This window comes from Lagenorhynchus albirostris, chromosome 16, assembly GCF_949774975.1.
Source record: "Lagenorhynchus albirostris chromosome 16, mLagAlb1.1, whole genome shotgun sequence".
NCBI classification, from domain to species: Eukaryota; Metazoa; Chordata; class Mammalia; order Artiodactyla; family Delphinidae; genus Lagenorhynchus; species Lagenorhynchus albirostris.
The window spans coordinates 46,118,228-46,138,841 of NC_083110.1; the positions used below are offsets into that span (position 1 = coordinate 46,118,228).

A 20,614-nucleotide genomic window follows, 5' to 3' on the forward strand; every position below is an offset into this window, starting at 1 on the left:
CCAAGCAATCTCCCATTTTAACCAACCTTTATCCTATCTGTAAGAAATAGCACTATCCTTGTAAATAATCAAATACAGTCAATAGAAAGCCACTGTCACAAACTAACTAAGGACAAACAAAAAGGACGCTCTTGCCATTACATTAGCTTAAAAGTGTTCAATTAAAGCTTCAGAGTGGGCTTCCCTGGTGGCGCAGTGGTTAAGAATCCACCTGCCAATGCAGGGGACACAGGTTCGAGCCCTGGTCTGGGAAGATCTCACATGCCTTAGAGCAACTAAGCCCATGTGCCACAATTACTGAGCCCGCGAGCCACAACTACTGAGCCTGCCTGCCATAACTACTGAAGCCCGCGCCTAGAGCCTGTGCTCCACAACAAGAGAAGCCACTGCAATGAGAAGCCCGTGCACCGCAACAAAGAGTAGCCCCTGCTCACCACAGCTAGAGAAAACCAGAATGCAGCAACGAAGACCCAATGCAGCCAAATATAAATTAATTAATTTTTTTTAAAAAGCTTCGGAGTAAAATATATTTATATAAAAGAACATCATCTTCTGATGATACCAACATACAGTGCATATACCTAAAGATAAATCAAGGGTTCCACCCACCTAAAGGAAGTATAACTCAGGGGGCTTCCCTGGTGGCGCAGTGGTTGAGAGTCTGCCTGCCGATGCAGGGGACACGGGTTCGTGCCCCGGTCCGGGAAGATCGCACATGCCGCGGAGCGGCTGGGCCCGTGAGCCATGGCCACTGAGCCTGCGCATCCGGAGCCTGTGCCCCACAACGGGAGAGGCCACAACAGTGAGAGGCCCGCATACCACAAAAAAAAAAAAAAAAAGTATAACTCAGGAAATAGGGTGTCACCTTATATTCAAGACCTCACTGTCTCATATTACAAACAAAAATCTGGGTTTTTTTAATAATAATGTTTGGTAAAATAACTTTAATTAATGCTAGCTTTGGATGCTTATAGGTCCCTTGACAGAAACTGGTTAACAAAGAGAAGCAAAGAAATAGATTGAACAATTATTTTCATAGGTAGGATCTAACAATAGCAAATGTGAGGTATCATTTTTTAAAAGTCTTTTAAATATCATTTTAAAAAGCAATATGGATTTGGGGATTATGGATGCCCAATGGAATAGGTCTGTTTATCTCTGCTTCCTTCTCAACCCCATTAAAATTATAGCAAAGAGGACAAAAGATATAAATCCATAAGGACAAAAAGAACAGAAAAGTATATTAGTGAAGACAACAGACATCAATGGCATTTTGGAAGCTGAAGGCAGAGATGACTGCTGAGCAGAGCAGAGCAGAGCAGAACAGGCAAGCAAACGAAAGAGAAGCAAACGAAGCTTGAGAAGCAAACAAAAATCCAGCCGAATGCTCCAGAAAGGCTCAGGACATGCAGCTTCTGGTCCCCAGGAGAAGACAGCAAGGAGCTGAGAAGAGGGAGGCTGACTAAAGTCTGTACAAAATGCAGTTAGATCCTTGCCTTATACCACATATAAAACTTAACTCAAAATGGATTAAAAACCTAAATGTAAGACCTGAAAATATAAACCTGCTAGAAGAAAACATAGGGGGAAAGCTTCATGACACCGGATTTGGCAACGATTTCTTGGCTATGATACCAAAAGCATAGGCAACAAAAGCTTTAAAAATAGACAAATGAGACTGTATCAAACTTTAGAACTTCTGTACAGCAAAGGAAACAATCAGAGTGAAAAGGCAACCTATGAAATAGAAGAAAATATTTGCAAACTATACATATTATAAGGGATTAATATCCAGAATATATAAAGAATTTCTACAACTCAACACCAAAAACCAAATAACCCTGTTAAAAAACCTGAACAGACACTTCTCCAAAGAAGATGTACAGATGGTTAACAAGCATATGAAAGTATCCTCAACATCATTAATCATCAGGGAAATGAAAATCAAAACCAAATGAGATACCATCTCACAGCTGTGAGGATGACCACTCTCAAAAACCAAAACAACAAGTGTTGGCGTGGAGAAAAGGGAACCCTTGTGCACTGTTGGTGGTAATGTAAAATGATGCAACCACTTCATGGAAAACAGCATGAAGGTTCTACGAAAAGTTAAAAATAGAACTACCCCATGATCCGACAATCCCACTTCTGGGTGTATTACCCCTCGCCCAGAACTGAAAGCAGGATCTCAAAGAGGTATTTGCACAACCATCTTCACTGCAGCATTATTCACAATAGCCAAGAGGTGAAAGCAACCTAAATGTCCATCAACAGATGAATGGATAAAGAAGATGTGGTATATACATATAATGGAATATTATTTACTCTTTAAAAAAAAAAAAGGAAATCCTGTCATATGCTACAACATGGATGAACCTTGATTGAGGACATTACACTAAGTAAAATAAGCCAATCACAAAAGTAAATACTATAAGATTCTACTTATATGAGGCATCTGAAGTAGTCAAACTCTTAGAAAATAGAACAGTGTTTACCAGAGGCTGGGGCAGGGGAAAAAGGAGAGTTGTCCAGTGGGTGTAGTTTCAGTTTTGCAAGAAGAAAAAGTTTCAGAGACCTGCTGCTTAACAATGTGAATATAGTTAACACTACTGTATTATACACTTAAAAGGTTAAGAGGGTAAATTTTATATTGTGTTTTTAACCACAGTAAAAAAATTAAGGAGATTATCCTGGATTATCTAGATAGATTCAATGTAATCATAAGGGTCCTTAAAAGTGAAAGAGGTAAGCAGACAGGAGGTCAAAGAAATGCAACATGAGATGTATTTGACCTGCTGTTGCTCCTTTAAAAGGGAGGAGGGGGGCCGAGAGCCAAGGAATGCAGCTGGGGAAAGCAAGGGAATGGATTCTCCTCTAGGAAGGAAGGCAGCCCTGCAGACAATCCTGACTTTAGCCCAGTAAGACCCATGTCAGACTTCGGACCTACAGAACTGCAAGGTAATACATTTGTGTTGATTTAAACAACAACCAAAAAGGAGTTAGAACTCCAGATCTTCTCCCCAACTAGTAGAGCCAGCCTAACCGTCCTTACTTCCATAAGAGGAAGCAGTTTACTCTCTGGAGAAAACCATACAGCAAGACTTCAGACTCAGAAACATCAGATAAGGTTGAAATAGAGGCATCAAGAAGTCAGCATTACAGGCTTGGATGGTGAGACATCTGGCCCCCTCCCCCCACATGGCTCCCGCAAATCCTCACAGGCCAGCTTTTACCCCACAAAACAGTGAACAGAGGATTCCGTTTTGGAGAAACTGAAAGATCCAAGAAAAAAGATTTGCAGATTCTGATGTCTTGGAGACAGTAACTCACACGTCCAGGGTCCTGTCCAAAAATCCTATAGTGAAGTCCACTAGGTAAACAAATTTCCAGTCCACTTTTTATAGTCTCACTCTCAAATATGAACGGACAACTAAAGTCTCACCATTAATTTGAGTAAAACCTCTAACATTAAAATCAGGGGCCAAGGGACTTCCATGGCTGTCGAGTGGTTAAGATTTCACCTTACAACGTAGGGGGTGTGGGTTCGATCCCTGGTCCGGGAGCTAAGATCCCACCTGCCTTGCAGCCAAAAATCCAAAACACAAAACAGAAGCAATATTGTAACAAATTCAATAAAGACTTTAAAAATGGTCCTCATCAAAAAAAAATTTTTTTAATAAATTTATTTATTTATTTTTGGCTGTGTGGGTTCTTTGTTGCTGTGCTCCGGCCTTCTCTAGTTGCTGCGAGCAGGGGCTACTCTTCGTTGCGGTGCACGGGCTTCTCATTGTGGTGGCTTCTCTTGTTGCGGAGCATGGGCTCTAGGCTCACGAGCTTCAGTAGCTGTGGCTTGCTGGCTCAGTAGTTGTGGCTCACGGACTTAGGTGCTCTGTGGCATGTGGGATCTTCCCAGACCAGGGATCGAACCCGCGTCCCCTGCATTGGCAGGCGGATTCTTAACCACTGCACCACCAGGGAAGCCCCCCAAAAATCTTTAAAAACAAAATAAAATAAAACCAGGGGCCAAAACAAGTTGATAAAAAGGGGAAACAGAGGAAAAAGAAAAGTTCAAAAAGCAGACAGAAACTGCAAAATAATTCAATTCATATTCTCAAGGGAAAAGAGAAAATATTGTATCCATGAAATAAGAACAGGTTCCCATTTTTTTAAAGAAATATTCAGAGGCCAATAAAAAATTAAATTTGAAATTAAAAATATGCTGGCAGAAATTAGAAGTTCAAAAAATACTAAGAAAACCTCTCAGAAAAAAAGAACAACACAGAAAGTTAGAAAATAGCTAAGAAATAGACATTAAAAAATTACAGAATCAAACCAGTAGGTCCAAATATCCAACTAACAAACTGACAGAAAACAGAGAAAAGGAGGAAAAGGAAAAGGAAAATTACCAAAGAAATAGTATAAGAAAAATTTCCAAATTAGAGGACATGAGTTTCTGAATTGAAAGGACCATGAACACCAACAAGCCGTAAGACATACGTTCCAATATGAAAGTTCAGAATTCTGGGGATAAAGAAAAGAGTCAAACATTTTCCAGAGAAACAAAATAGTTCACATACAACCAACTAGAAAGCAGAATGGCCTGAGACATTTTAATATGTCTTGCAAAGCTCAGTCATAAACAAAGTATAGTCATAATAAAGCAAACATTAAATATGTATTTAACCACAGACTGTAACATGACTGCAAGAGACAGGAAGAGTAGATGCGTACTGAGGGTAAAGAGTTGTGTATGAGAGGTAAATCCTCAGCAGGAAATCAATGTGTATGTCTAAAATTTTAAAAGAAATCAAGAAATGCACACAGTGCGCTATTTAGAAATAGGTAGGTGGACATGAGAAAATATAACTAAAAGAGTTGAAAAGTACCATCTTTGGGTAAAGGAGTAATGGGAGTACAAGAACAACAGGGAACAGCTGTTACAGTACTAGTTTAATTTTAAACAATGTACATGCAATTATCTCAAAATAAATAAAATAAATGAATAAATGGATGGAAGGAAGGGAGGGAGGAAGGAAGAAAGGAAGGAAAGAATATTTAACAAGGCAAATCTACAAACTGTTACACAGTGGAGATCTCCTACGTTCATCTACACAGAAAGAGTGAAAATAGCAACTATTGTAACATTATGCAAATACTTTCTTGTGGCTTGGAATAAAATTTCCAATTATAGCACCATATATGAATTCCAAAAGTGCTGTATCACAAACAACTAAAATGATAACATGCTTGGCAAATGGTACTGGATGCTTCAAAAATGTGACTATAATAATGAAGACACTGACATCAAATATGTATGTAAAGAGTTGGAAGAAAATTATTCTGAAGTAGGAAAGAAGTATTAATTGTAATATTATGTTTTATATAAATGTGATTATTAAATATACATGTGTAACTAGATTAATTAAATGGTATAAGTATGTACTTGACTCTTACATCTATAGCCCCAAAACATTCCTTATATGTTCAAGTTGACCACAAAAATTGTTTTGTTCTTCTCAAGGGAAAACACGAAAAATGTAAACTTAACATAAAAGGTACATAAAGAAATTAATTCCATTTACCTGAATCCCGTTATTTCTCTTTATCAGTCTTCCTTCCAATCTACAAGAAAATAATAAGTAAATTAAACTGCATTCTTCTGGTCATGAGCTGCTTATAAGAAAAAAAACTTAAACTATTATTTACTTCTTGTTCCCTAGCCATAGCAAAAATTGTTCTTTCCCACTTCTCAGCTAATTTCTGGCTGTCATGGTACTCAGAGTAAGCTTTACAAAGCAAAGCTATGCAGATGCAAGTATGTAAAGTCAAGCCAATAAAAAATTGCATTCCAAGTGTAACTAACGGTATCACGAGTTCTAGAATCATATATTTTATAAATTATCTTCTCACCATTCAGCTAAATAACCGCTGACAATACAGAGAAAGATAAAGAAGCATGAAGGCATGTTTTCAAAACATAAGAATTATGTAAAAAAGGAGTAAAAAAGGTAGCAACATGTTTATATTCAGTATCCTGTGATAAACTACACACCATATAAATGTTTATGATCAAAGAGCTTATAAATAGACTTTAATCCACCTCATCTTAAAAGCTTAGAAATGCTTCCTCATTGAATTTCACAAAAGACTTTCTCAACTAAAAATGAAATATAGCCCTTCGAAAATATATATGTGAATATACATGTGAATTACGGTACCTGCAGAAAGAGGCGAAAAAGTATCCTTTTAAAAACTTAATAAACATTTGTATTAATATATTTTATACATACAGAAATCTTGAGTGGCTTAATTTTCCTAAAGTGAACACATATGTGTAACCACCACTCTCCCCAAAGATCACCACTGCCATGACTTTGAACACCACATACTAGTTTTGCCTATTGGATCAAGGATCTGTCTGAGAGTCTAAGAATCTCTGCATCTGGACCAAAATAAAATGCAAGAGAGAAGCAAGTAGTCACAGACTGCAAGAAGATATTATTTCAGAAAGATGTTGATGTGTCTGAGGAAGATGTTTTGACTGGTTGCATGGTTGTTTGAAGTCAACCTGCAGGGTCTCCAGAGACCGCAGGAAACAGAAGGTGTTTTATGATATAAATAGCAGGGAAAGGGCCTTTCTTCCTATTGTCCAGGAGGTATGTACGGTTGGAAGTGACATGTGAGAAGCAGGAGCAGAGGGAAGGGGGGAGGGGGACAAGGGAGTTTGGACCTCCTTTCTATAGGTATAAAAACACCTATAAAATAAAGATAATTACCAAACAAGTATGTTTAGTCTACTACTAGTCTAACAAGCTAGACCAAGTTACTGACGCATCATCTCATTTGATCTTCCAATTGCTCTGAAGACAGCATATCTTATCTGCCTGTAGACAGATAAGGATATTAAGTCTCAAAGCAAAGTATAGTGCACGAAGTTAAACAGTTAGTAGGTGACGCAAAGCTGTTCCTCTTTACAGCCTGTATGCAGACACCAAAAACAAAAAGGAAAATGTTCACAGAAAAGAAGCCATTGTAATTGGATACAGAATATATTGTATTGTCTTTGCCCATGAATCATTATAAGAAAAGAACCAAGTAATTCAAATTCCATCAAGTCTTTCTGCTGAATTACCAAAAAGGTGAATGGTTCTGTTACGTGTAAACTAGGCGTACTCATCTTTCTGTACCTCAAAGGAGAAATTTCAAAAGAAATCCTTAAATTTCACAAGGTGTAAATTTCTGACATGTTAACTTGTTTTATCCACTTTGAATGCCTTGTCACTGCAAGTGTGGAAATCTAAAGAACATGATGTCCCTCAGAGAAAGTCACAGATACAGAAGGCAAATTACCACCAAAACTTTTTGAGGAACCTATGATAATGTCACCTTCAAACGATACACCACACCTGCATGAATATCTAATTCTATCATAAGTATGTTCAAAAAAGCAGGGGCCAAAATGAGAACACTCTTCAAAAAGGGAACTTTCTAATCTGCTACTTGAGAGGGAGAGGAAATAAAATATCTAAAAAAAGTTGTTATAAGACTATGTGATAAGGCCTTCTTGCATCCTCACTGATAAATACAAAATAATATGTCAATGTCAATAACTATGATTGTCAGACATCATGAAATGTCTTCACATTTAATCCTGTAAGAACCCTGCAAGCAGGGAAAGGTTAGGATCACCAATTTATCAAATACAGACACTGGGCCCAAACAGGTCATATAACTTGTCCAAGGTCAGAAAATTGTCCAAGGTCAAAAACTTGTCCAAGATATCAACGCGAGGAAGTAGGAAAAGGTCCCAAATCAAGTAGTGTTGAACGCCAAAAACACAGGACAGTTCTGGCTTAAAGAAGATAGCAACCAAATCTGCTTTCCAATTCCAAATCATTTAGTGATTCTTTCACTATTTTCCGGTTTCCAATTGTTTTTGATGTGTCCTGAGCAAAGGATATCAACGTGCCTTCCTTCTGCGAGACGGGGGGAAGTTTCTTGTTAGCCAGTGGCTTGAGGACAGGAAATAAAAATAGGTCTGGATGGACTCTTTATGGATTCAGATAACTGCTAAAGCAGCTGAGAGCTCTCTGGTGATTGTCTGTACCAGCTCTGGCACAGGGAAAGCATAGGAAAAGCTGCAGGCTTGATTTTACAGTGGACACATGCTGTGAACATACCATGTGAATTCTTTCTGGGACTAGTGAGTAAGAGAGTTAACTATGCTCACCTTGCACAGTAAAGCAGGAAAAAAATTATCCAAATTACACTTAGATGGCCGTGGCTTTAAACTTTCAACTAAGACTGAGTATAGTAAGTAAGGCAAGAATCTTTGTAGACATTAACCCAGTGACATTCAGAAGAATATTGGGGGGAGTGGGGACAGAGTAAGGTACCCTTCCCTTATTTACAATAATGCTGGTATAGCAATACCCAAACTCCTGTGTTTTTACTACTGCTGACTTCCTCCCAAGAAAAACTACACTGAAGTAGGAGAAGATTCAAAGTAAAAAGGAATGAGCCTCGGGAGCAAAGCTGAGGAAGGAAAAGACTCAAGTTCACAACATTCTCTAAGGCACGGCAAACTCCTACTCTACAAGCCTGTATTTGCAGGAAGGCCAGTCCTTTCCAGGCTTATGACTCCCTCTTAGGTCAGGGAGGACAGTGGTTCATCTTGCTGGGTGGCTCACAGACATAAGACACAGAAAGGGCAGCAGGTATGCTTCATTTTTTGGCAGCCCTGTCCCAAACTGAATTATTGTAATTCAGTTGCTTCTTCTCAGGGCGAAAACGGTGTGTAATTATACTTGAATACTATAGTGAGACCAGTAACAGCACGTGACCAAGTTAATTATATTTTCCTATTTTTATTAAATTTTCTATTAAAATTATACTTTATTAGAATAGGAAAAACCACTGAAAGTGTCCTCATTCTCACTCATAAACAGAGTGCTATGCAAATTAAATCTTACCTTAAAAGAGTTCAAAATCCAAAGTACAATGTTAGTGCTTTCTTCCTCTAATATTTAACTGTCAGTAAACACAGTTTAATAGAACCTTTTCTTGCTTGGCTTGGCTTGGAGAAGAACCTTTACAGTCTTAAGACTACAGTTGCGGGACCTCCCTGGTGGCGCAGTGGTTAAGAATCCGCCTGCCAATGCAGGGGACACGGGTTCGAGCCCTGGTCCAGAAGGATCCCACAAGCCACAGAGCAACTAGGCCCGTGCGCCACAACTACTGACACTGCACTCTAGAGCCCATGAGCCACAACTACTGAGCACGTGTGCCACAACTACTGAGCCTGCACTCTAGAGCCCGCAAGCCACAACTACTAAGCCTGTGTGCCTAGAGCCCGTGCTCCACAACAAGAGAAGCCACTGCAATGAGAAGCCCGTGCACCGTAACGAAGAGTAGCCCCTGCTCACCACAACTACAGAAAGCCGAGGTGCAGCAACGAAGACCCAATACAGCCAAACATAAATAAATAAATAAATTTATATAAAAAAAAAATAAAGTCATAGATGATAATTAAAAAAAAAAAAAAAAAGAAGACGACAACTACAGTTGCAAAGCCCCAGGCATCCTGTCTAGTTTATGGTGACTGCAAGTCACAGTCTCCTGCTGGAGATACTGCAAAGCTTCCTTCTGCTAGCAGCTGGGACCAGTGTTCTTCACCAGGGAGAACACGTTCAACCACACTCCAGGGAAGTCTTATTCTCCCCTTCGCTACAGTACATTCTTACTGTACAGCTCCTTGAGGGCACGAGCTACACTTGACCAGTGTTCTGTAAGATGTTACAGAAAAACTCGAGCGAACTTTTTGGCCAACCCAATATAATGCTCTCAGTACCTAGGACAGACATTGGTGAGCACCCAACAAAACCCTATCATGTTTCTCTGTTAGCAATTATAACAAATCAAGCCCTCAGTTCAGCCACCCTTACTTTTCTCGCTTAGTCATTATTATCAAAAGTGGATTACTACACACCCTCGAAAGACTTAGTCATTGCTAAATGTTTGCCCCTGCAGTTCCCTATAATGTCCTTCGCCTACCCTGCTCCCCACACGGTTAGTCCATGTCTGTCACGGGGCTTAGTAAGAACAATGGAAATAAGCATACTTGCAATAATGAAGGAATTGTCCACATGCTCTTTTCTGACTTAAGAACTTTTTTCTCAAAATATTATATGCACACCAATAAATTCTGGATTGGTAATTATGTCCACATAATATTTTATTATAATTTACCTTCCAGTAAAACCATCTTTACACAGTCTTACATCACTATCAAAAAGTTTCAAGTAAAATAGGATCAAAAACTATAACGCCTTTAAAAAATTATCTAAACCACATCTAATCTATCATTGTCCAAGCAGTCTCCCTCTGAAACAGTCACACTTTCTCCCTAACTACTCAGAAAATCTCATAAGTATAAGTTATGCCATATCCCAAACATACAGTATATACAGGTCAGCAATGTAAGAACTACTTTAAAAATGAATCCAAATGCCTTGCCTTTTGATTCTGGATTCTTCTCAGATATTGAAAATAAATATTTCATGGAAATTAAAGGAACTCACAACAATGAGAATTTTCTAATTTCCTTTTTAAATACTTTGCAGTAACATTAGAGCTTCAAAAGAAAATTCAGCATGAATTGTCAAACCAAGCTACCATAATAAACTTTGCAAGTCACAAAAACTGTATATTGTGTTCCTAAAAAAGGCAAAATTTAGCTGGCTAATAAGAATATAAGATGAACTAAAAAGAAATCCCAAATGTACTCCAATATAGAAACAGATTAAAACATTAAATCCAGTGCCAAGGGAGATTATGAGAAATGTTTTTTTAACTGAGAATCAACTAATTTACTAAAATTGAATTTACAGAAGACATATCACAGTGTCAGTTCACCCACTCCTATTTCTGGGGGATTCTACCACACCCAGGCTCAGTTGCTTTTCAACTGCCATCTTCTGTATCACATGATTCAAGTCCCTACACACACAGCCATAGCTGATTGGACCTGGAGAAACATCTGACCAAAATGCAGCCATTCATAGGCTGGCCAGGAGCCTTCAACTTGCGTTTATTGGCTAAAAAGTTGGGGCCAGCCAATCAAGATTCTCTGCCTCAAAAACTGGAATTAAGAAACTCTAAAGGAAATTGCCAGTTAGATATTGGGGTAAAAGGTCAAGAGGCACACTCAGGGTCAGGGTAAGTGTCATGAGCCAAGTCTGCCATAGAAAGTGAGAGCTGAACCTGAACCACTTCCTAATCTGGGATTCTCAGGAGAGCTACATCCTGATCTCCACCTTCACCCCCTCTACCTTTTCTTGAGTGAAACTAACCTGGTTTTTGCAAGCAAAAAATTACCGAAAGACAGAGCCTATGAAAGTAACCTAAATTAAATTTTTATGTGAAGACCTACTATTGACATGTTTAGTTAGAATTAAAGCACTTATTTTTAGACTAATTTAAGGAAGTGAACAGCTCATATCACTTAGTAAGAAATCTGAGGTCAAATTTTTTTCAACTCCCTCTTTCTTCTAGACTTCAGGTTTCTCACCTATAAAATAAGGTCAATTTATGAGAAGGTCTATAAATCCTCTCCTATGGTTTATAATCTCAGTACAGGCAACCTCTGGCAATATCAACACATCCCTTTCAGACCAAGGAGGATTCTACTTTTGGGCACAGTTTCTGAGCAGTGGTGGAAAACATTCTGTATTACCTGGGCTGTCACATGATGAATTTTCATCTATTAAATTCATAATTGGAACTACAAATTTTCCTGTAAAGACTCTTAAAATGTGTCACTTCCCAGGCTATCCCATTTGTACACAGAATATTAGAATTTTATATATTGTTTTCAATTGCTCTATTTTTCATTTAAAATATAAAATGATACTACAGTGCCCTACCTCTCCCTTAAAGAAAGTAAGAAGCAGAGAGTGTTACTTGATTGGTCATTAGAGGAAATACTTAGATCAGATGGTGCTACCACCTTAACCGTAATACTTTCAATACTCCACCTGGGTGGAGTGGGGCTTGGAGGAGGAATGGTAACAGAACAAGACATTGGAAATCCAAATACCCATTTTAAATATTCTTGTCACTCAGTTTTGAACAAATTAGAAGAGCATTAATCTCAGAGTCTGAAACTATAAGTACTCAAAGAATGAAATTGCTGGAAAAGTATTTTTTTAATGATGTCAGGAAAAATCGTCCAAGATTTTGAAATGGACAAAAGAGAGTCCTAGGTGTCTGTCCCTTCAGTGAGTGCTAGACATCACCCAGAGGGCCTTCTGGGGATTTTCTGAGTCAACAGGGCTACGCACCTTTGACCGACTATTATTTTACACCTCCATAAAACAGACAGTAGTTCCAAATAATTCTTATCCCTAGCAATGCAAATAAAATTTGATCTGCCTGGAAGGAAAGATAATCCAAACGTTATGTTTTATTGCTCTTTCTAAACCAATTTTGTTATCTATTAATAAATTCATTATAGCATTCCTTTTTTTTCAGTTCTTCAAATTCTCCTTTAATTCCCTAAGTTGAACAAAAACTATGATATACGTTCATTTTATACCTACATGCAATACTTTTTAACTTTTTGAAAATTACTCTTTAGCAATGATGATGCATTTTAAAAATCGCTCTGTTATAAACACCTAGAAAAGAGTTTCCATCACTCACAGCAACTGGTCACAGCATAACCTATCAGGCTATGAATAACTGGTCTGTGCTATTTGGGAGCCAGATCCTTGCAATTCAGTGACAAACAAATGGCAATGACATCACAGCAATTTCACCAGTAAAGCAAGTTACGTTCTCAGCCTTTTATGTACATCAGTGGGTAGCAAGCCTTGAATCCCAATGCCGTAGATGTATATCATGCATCCACTTCTTAATGGATACAATGGAAATAAAATCCAAGTAAATCCACATAGAAAACAGTGGTGTGCACGCACGTGTGTGTGTGTGTGTGTGAGAAAAACACAACTAAAAATACAGTCAGATCTTGATACTGCGCTGCATGAGCTATTTGTATATTTTGGAGATTAATCCCTTGTCAGTTGCTTAGTCTGCAAATATTTTCTCGCATTCTGAGGGTTGTCTTTTCGTATCGTTTATGGTTTCCTTTGCTGTGCAAAAGCTTTTAAATTTAATTAGGTCCCATTTGTTTATTTTTGTTTTTATTTTCATTACTCTGTGGTTTATGTCAAAGAGTGTTCTTCCTATGTTTTCCTCTAAGAGTTTTATAGTGTTCGGTCTTATATTTAGGTCTTTAATCCATTTTGAGTTTATTTTTGTGTATGGTGTTAGGGAGTGTTCTAATTTCATTCTTTTACATGTTGCTGTGTCATACAGAGTGAAGTAAGTCAGAAAGAGAAAAACAAATATCGTATATTAACGCATATATGTAGAATCTAGAAACATGGTACAGATGAACTTATCTTCAAAGCAGAAATAGAGAAACAGACGTAGAAAACAAATGTATGGACACCAAGGGGGGGAAAAATAGAGAAACAGACGTAGAAAACAAATGTATGGACACCAAGGGGGGGAAAAGACGTAGAAAACAAATGTATGGACACCAAGGGGGGGATGAAGTGGGAGATCGGGATTGACATATATACACTACTATGTATAAAATAGATAACTAATGAGAACCTGCTGTATAGCATGGGGAACTCTGCTTGGTGCTGTGTGGTTACCTAAATGGAAAGGAAATCCAAAATGGATTTGGATCCAAAGCTGATTCACTTTGCTGTACAGCAGAAATGAGCACAACATTATGAAGCAACTATACCTCAATTAAAAAAAAAATACAGTTAGATCCATGCAACAAAGACAAGTGGGACACACAACCTACCAAGTTAAGCAACCCCATTTATTCAGAAAAAAATAATAATCTTGGTTGCAATCTGTTGCTCTTATTCTGTTGCTTTTGTCCTTAAATGTTCTGAGCTAAATAGCTACACATGTAAATTAGCAAAGCAAGGCTCATATATGCAGGCAATTTTTTAAAAAAATTCTTGGAACCTTTAAACTCCTCAAAATAGGGGGCTTAAATTAAGGTTCTCTACTCATCACTTGATATGACTGCTTTAAAGGAAAAAGTACAGACATTAGCAGAAAACAGGGCCAAATGATTCTACTTTACAGAAACAGTGAGTAGAAGTAATTGTATCATTCATTTTCCTAAACGCTATTTAAAAAAACCCATCAAATGAAAATCAATAGGAGTTTCTTGATATAAGTAAATTTGATGCATGAAAATATATTTCCACTAATGATTTATGCAGCTGAAATCACTTGCAAGTCACAAGTCTCTAAGACTTAAAATAAGTCATTTTAATCTATAAAATGTGATTGAAATATACTTTTCAAGACTTGGACAACTATTCAGGAAACCATTTAAAGTTTCATGCACATGTAAAACTACTACTGTTGAAACCACATCCTTAGGTTTGGAGAACTCCAAGTTTCATGCCACTCCCAGATCTGTGCAGGGACCTCCTTAATGCGTAACGTCCTTTTCTCCTCCTCTTCCAGGACTACTCTTTCCTTTCAGAGCCTCATCCACCCGGCTCCCCACTCCACTGAAGTCAGTCAGATTCCACTTTTTAAAAACCCTTCTTTGGGGACTTCCCTGGCAGTCTAGTGGTTAGGTCTGCAGGGGGGCACGGGTTTGATCCTTGGCTGGGGAACTAAGATCCCACATACCGCGGGGGCCAATAAATAAATAAGTAAATAAATAAAAACAAACACCCTTCTTTGGCAGCAATTACCTTTGCTCCAGAATTTCTCAGAACCTTCAATATGCTAATGAGCACTGAGAATCTCCAAGAAAGGTCTGCAGTAACATACTCCTCTCGCTTCTCAGAACTCCAAGGACTAGATCTCGGAAATTAACATCCTAGGGAAAATGATGCACTTGGCTTGGTTCTTGAATTTCCTCCACTGGGTTTATTTCTCAGCCAAGAGTTAAGTGTCCATCCAGGCCAGCCACATGCAAAGACAAAGGGGGCCTCACCTCCTAAGTGTCATCTGAGGACGTGAAGAACTGCCCGAGATTCATTCATCCACTCACTCGCTGCCCTGATGTTTTAAGTTTGCATCATTACAGTAGTAACAACCATGGGCTACAAAGCATCGCCTGCCTTAGGAGACCTGGTTAAAACAAAAATCTTTAAATGGCTCATTTATCAAACAATAAAGTGGAGACTTAACTGCCCAGATGAGAGAAAAGTGACTTTCTAGGCTCATTTTTTGTTTTCTCTTTTAGTAAGTGAAGATCTTCCTGAAATATATTACATTTTTTTCTTACTTTCCCCGTTTACAAAAGTAACAGATGTTCCCTGAATGATATTAGAAAATAAAGATACTCACAGACAAGAAAAATTACCAGTAAACTTAGCCGTCAGTCAGAATCACTTACCATTTTGAAATATTTCTTTCCAGCCCTTCTTTAGAACACCAGAAGGACGAGGATTTCTGTTTGCTCCACTGGTGTATATACAGTTTAAATAAATACTTTTTTCCTCCCTGTATAAATTTTTGTATTTTTGGCATAATTTCGTGTATTTTGTATACTTTTTATACATACTTTTGTGTACTTCCTGTTTTATAAATTCATTCATTTTACAAATTTAGGACTATACACATTGTTTTATAATCATTTTTCATGTCACAACATGTGGACATGTTTCCAGGCTGTTAAACTATTAAATATTCTTCTGCATTTGCCCTCTGCCCCCTCCTCTATTTTGAGATGGTTGACTCACTGTTTTGTGGAGAATTATGATTCCCCCCCACCCCAACTTTTAATAATATTTTTTTATAAGAGTCACCCAGATTCACTGTAAAATGTTGGAAAATGCCGTTGGGTTTTACCAACTTGAGGATATATATACATACTACTTGGTAACTTGTTTTCACTCACATTATATCCTAAACATTTTCCTGCCTCCTCAAATATACTTCCGAGGCTATTTACTGATTTTTGAAAGAGAAACAAGAAGAGTACTCAGAACCCAATTTCACATGATTGTCAGGAGTCAAAGGTCATCATTAAGAACATCAATTATTGTAATACACTATATGTACATAAATCAGGATATCAGGAGATGCCCTAAGTCTGTTCTGTTTTATTGGTTGGTTTGTTGGTTTGTTTGTTTTTTAAGAGCTCTCCAATATCAAGCTTTTTAATCAGTGGTCTCTCTTCCATGCAAGTAAGAGAGACATAAAATAGCTCTCAATCAGTTCAAGTGTCTGCCAAGTGAGTTATTGATTCAAACAGATTTTTCCCAAGCCATGTTCCTACTCTAATAATAATAATAGTGAGGAAGAAGAGGCAGATGAGGATGAGAAGAATTATTTTCCTGTTACTGTAACTTGGGTGATTTCAAAACAACTTCTACTATTTCTGAATCACTAATGAAAGGTGTATGTCAACAGTTTCAATGAACTTTTCCACAGTCAGTAAGAAATGCACATCCCTCAACACCTCCAAATTTGTGTTAAGAGCAATTATTTAGAGGAAGTTCACTCCAGCATCTGCAAATTCTCTCCCAGTATTCATCAGAAGACATTTCTGCATTGGTCATAGTTTCCTCAAGTGCTGTGACTTAACTGATTAACCAACATTTGAGGCCCAAGAACTCCGGGACATTAGAGATGCTTTTTTAAAAGATATAATCATCTGATGACCCTCCTGCATAATGAATCAACTTCTTCATTAAATCCGTTCCCAAAAACACATTTTATATTCCAGAGGCATACTCGTAAATGAATGAGACTGATACCATCAGGCAAAGATGCTACCAGAACTAACCTCTAACCCTGATCCTGTACAATGGACAATACAGTTGTATAGTGTCCTAAGTGGATGTAGTCAAGTAATCTTTTGTCTTTTATTGAAGATACAGAAAGAGTCTGGAAACAATCAGCACCACAAACAACTGGCAAAATCTATGCCCAATTCATCCACAGAAATGAAAACTGTATCTGCCACACAACAGGCACTGAACAAATTTTCTGAACAAGTGAATGTTCTCAAACAATAACATTTTTCATTCACCAAAAATTCTTTCCTCCGAGATATGGAAATATATGTATATGTGTAGCTGATTCACTTTGTTATAAAGCAGAAACTCACACACCGTTGTAAAGCAATTATACGCCAATAAAAATGTTTAAAAAAAAAATTCTTTCCTCCATGAGAACCATCAGGGTTAGTACATATGAGATTATTCAACCTGCCTCCTATTCTACTTAAATCTGGGGGGAGCCTGCACAAACACCTGCTAAGGTAACAGTGACAAGTCTCACCAGAAGTGTCCAGTTTTCTCAGCATTATAAAACTACTTAAGAGAGAGACCAGGAGCAAGATACCTTTTCCAAAATAGCCACAAACTTGTCCTGCAGTTCCATGGTAGGCCTTTTCAACTCAATTACATCAACCCTCCAAATGTTGCCCTTTGAAAGGTCAAAATCACTCATTAGAAAACAAACACAGCTCAATCAAATACATCTGCCTGAAGCAAACTGAGAATTCGAAGAAATGCCAACAGGCTCCGCACAAATAGGGGTTGAGTCCAGTGAGCTGCCAATTTTTTTTGACTTTGAGAAAGTCTTTTCTGCCACCTCTGTGCTTCAGGGTGGGTAGAAAGTGTGTGTGTGTGTGTGTGTGTGTGTGTGTGTGTCTGTGTGTGTGTGTGTGTGTGTGTGTGTGTAAACTATAAGACAGGGATCTGGGTGAGACGCTCTCCCTCATCTGTGATTTTGTATTGAAATGATTTGCATTTACAATTATTCCAATTATTCTAACTATTCCAAATTATGAGCAAGAGTTGAGTTTGATTACTGTTGATTAAAAAATTGCCATGGGAGGCAATGCAGTATAAGGATGAGAGACACGTTTGAAATTAAGAAATGTAAATATGACTCCTAACATTAGAAATATGTGGGGACATTTTTGGCTGGCACAGTCATTGAGGTCCCTAGTGGAATTTAGTGAGTGGGTTGTAGGGAAGCTAAAAGTCCTGAAATATGTGGGACAGGCCCACACATGAGGTCTTTTCTTAAATAACAACTGTGAGCAATAGGGAAGAATCTGGATTTCAGACCACATGGTTTCTCAGTAGCTGTGACCTTTAATGACCTGTGGTTAAGTCATTTAATTCTGATCCTCAAGTTCCCTGAAGGTAAAATGGGAATATTATTATCAGCCTCAAAGGGGTTTTTTGGAGAGTAATACATAAAACATCATGGTGTGGGCCTGGAGCGAACTGCCCACATACAAATCCTGGCTCTACTAACTGTGGGCCCTTGTGCTTCAGCTTAACCTCCTCACTTTCCTTACCCATAAAACTCAGGCGAAAGAAGTGCAGGGTTTTGATGAGTTGTGGCTCAGTGCATTTAGCTGTTGTTATTATTAGTGCAGGGCTAATTATTAACAGGTGCTCAGTGGGTACTCCGACTCCATGGCCACACAAGACCACATTACAGAACCTAGATACACACTTTCAAAAGCTTATTAACTACATCCATCTCAGATCACCACTGACAAGAACAATCAGTAAAAAGAAATAGGGGGCTTCCCTGGTGGCGCAGTGGTTGAGAGTCCGCCTGCCGATGTAGGCGACGCGGGTTTGTGCCCCGGTCAGGGAGGATCCCACATGCCGCGGAGCGGCTGGGCCCGTGAGCCATGGCTGCTGAGCCTGCGCGTCCAGAGCCTGTGCTCCACAGCGGGAGAGGCCACAGCAGTGAGAGGCCCGCGTACCGCAAAAAAAAAAAAAAGAAGTAGGGCCTGTTCCTTAGTGATATTAACTGACATTTTAGCAAATTGACTTGCAAAACAAATCTATATTCTAGTGTGTGTGTGGTTTTTTTCTAAAGACATACTAATAACATTGACTAATGAGGCACGGCAGACCCAAAGGCATCCAGGTTCCACACGCCTGGTTAAATACTGAAGAATCTAAACATAAACATAAAATCTAAACAAAAACAAAAACCCAGTATCAGTTTCTTGAAACCCCTCTCACCCTGCTAATAAGATTTAACTTTGGAAAGATGGTGAAAAATAACAAACATCATTTGCAGAAATGCACTGACATTAATCAGAAGTTTAAACTCCCAGCCCACCCGATAGGTTAACATGTGTGAAGCTGGCAGAAAAATGCCTCATGAACTGGTGACACAAGCGCAGATGAGCTACAGAGCAGCGGCACAGTCCTTCGGATACAGTAAACTGCAGGTCCCTCGGAAGCTTAAGACGGTCCATTAACAGACACTCATACATTCCCCATATTCCAGCATCACGAGGTTTCTCATCAGGGAAGTGAATGGCCTCCACACTCACCATGCTTAGCTTGATGTTCTTAAAATGTAATGGGGGGCTGGGGGCTCAGAATCGAGACTGTATTCCATCTGTCAAGGGAGGGGCTTAATTAACGATTAAATTGTACCTGCCTGAAATAACATTTGGTTGAAATACCTTACTTTTAGAAGTAAATGTTTACATAGATGTGATGTATTTAACCAGCATCTTTTCACAACTGCTGGCAGGATAAAAACCACGTTAATCAAACGAAATTCTCAAAAATGACTGGTCTTTCACACAATAGATGTTCAAATTCTAGCTTTACTAAGCCCAAGAGTAAGCCTCCTAAGATTTCAAATCTAAATATACTTTGACAGAGAAGTTTATTTTATAGATATATCCACACGTGTGAAACAATGAAGGATACAGAAGGATATGCCTCTCAATATTGTTTATGAAAGCATTAAGGTCTAAATGGGGGCTGGTTAAATAAATTCTAGTCATTCCATTCATCGGAATTTTATAGCTATTAAAACAAACAGGATAGATTTATTTATATGTGCTGGTACGAAATCATCTCTAAGAAGTATTACACAGTGAAAAGAGCACAGCATGGAACAGTGTGCATATTGTATACAGAATATGTTTATATTTGCATAGCCCATATATGAAGAATACACAAGAAAACTGAAACTATCTCTGGGGAAGGCATGGGAGGACTAGAATGAAAGGAGGATTTCCTACATCCTTTTATGTTGTTTAGGGAATTTTTTAAAACCGTGGGCATGTATTTCATTTTTGCTTTTGTTTTTTTGGCTGTGCCACTCGGCTTGTGAGATCTGAGTTCCCAGACCAGGGATCGAACCCCAGCCTCGTGAATGAAAGCACCGAGTCCTAACCACTGGACTGCCAGGGAATTCCCTGTATTTCATTTTTTAATTAAAAAAAGAAACTACATATTTAACTCTTTTTTTAAAGTAAAAGAGCAGATGCTCCCTACCTGTCAATTTTCCTTTAATCCTGAATCCAACACATTAAACAATAAGCATGACCAAGGCAGGCAGATTTTTAAAAACAAAGTGGAGAATTACAGTTCCTTGCTTCTCTACAAAACTGCTAACCACCTTTCCTTAATTTTAGTAGATGAGGCACACGTTTTCCACAGACCCCTGCAGGAAACAGGCCTACAAAACACTTGAAAAGGCTGTGTTTGTATTCTGGTATAAATAATTCTCTAATGGCTCTGAATTTCCTGCTGCCTCCCTTGTCAAACAG

General features: G+C 38.4%; 1 protein-coding gene across 11 annotated transcripts in view; it reads right to left on the reverse strand.

Moving 5' to 3' along the window:
• Nucleotides 1-20,614, reverse strand: part of SGMS1 (sphingomyelin synthase 1) — a 291,522-nt gene that overhangs the window by 143,469 nt on the left and 127,439 nt on the right. For all 11 annotated transcript variants that reach the window (XM_060125542.1, XM_060125536.1, XM_060125537.1 and 8 more), the window contains one exon: nt 5,583-5,622. The gene's annotated coding sequence lies outside the window, so the exon portion shown is untranslated. The remainder of the gene's footprint in view (nt 1-5,582; nt 5,623-20,614) is intronic.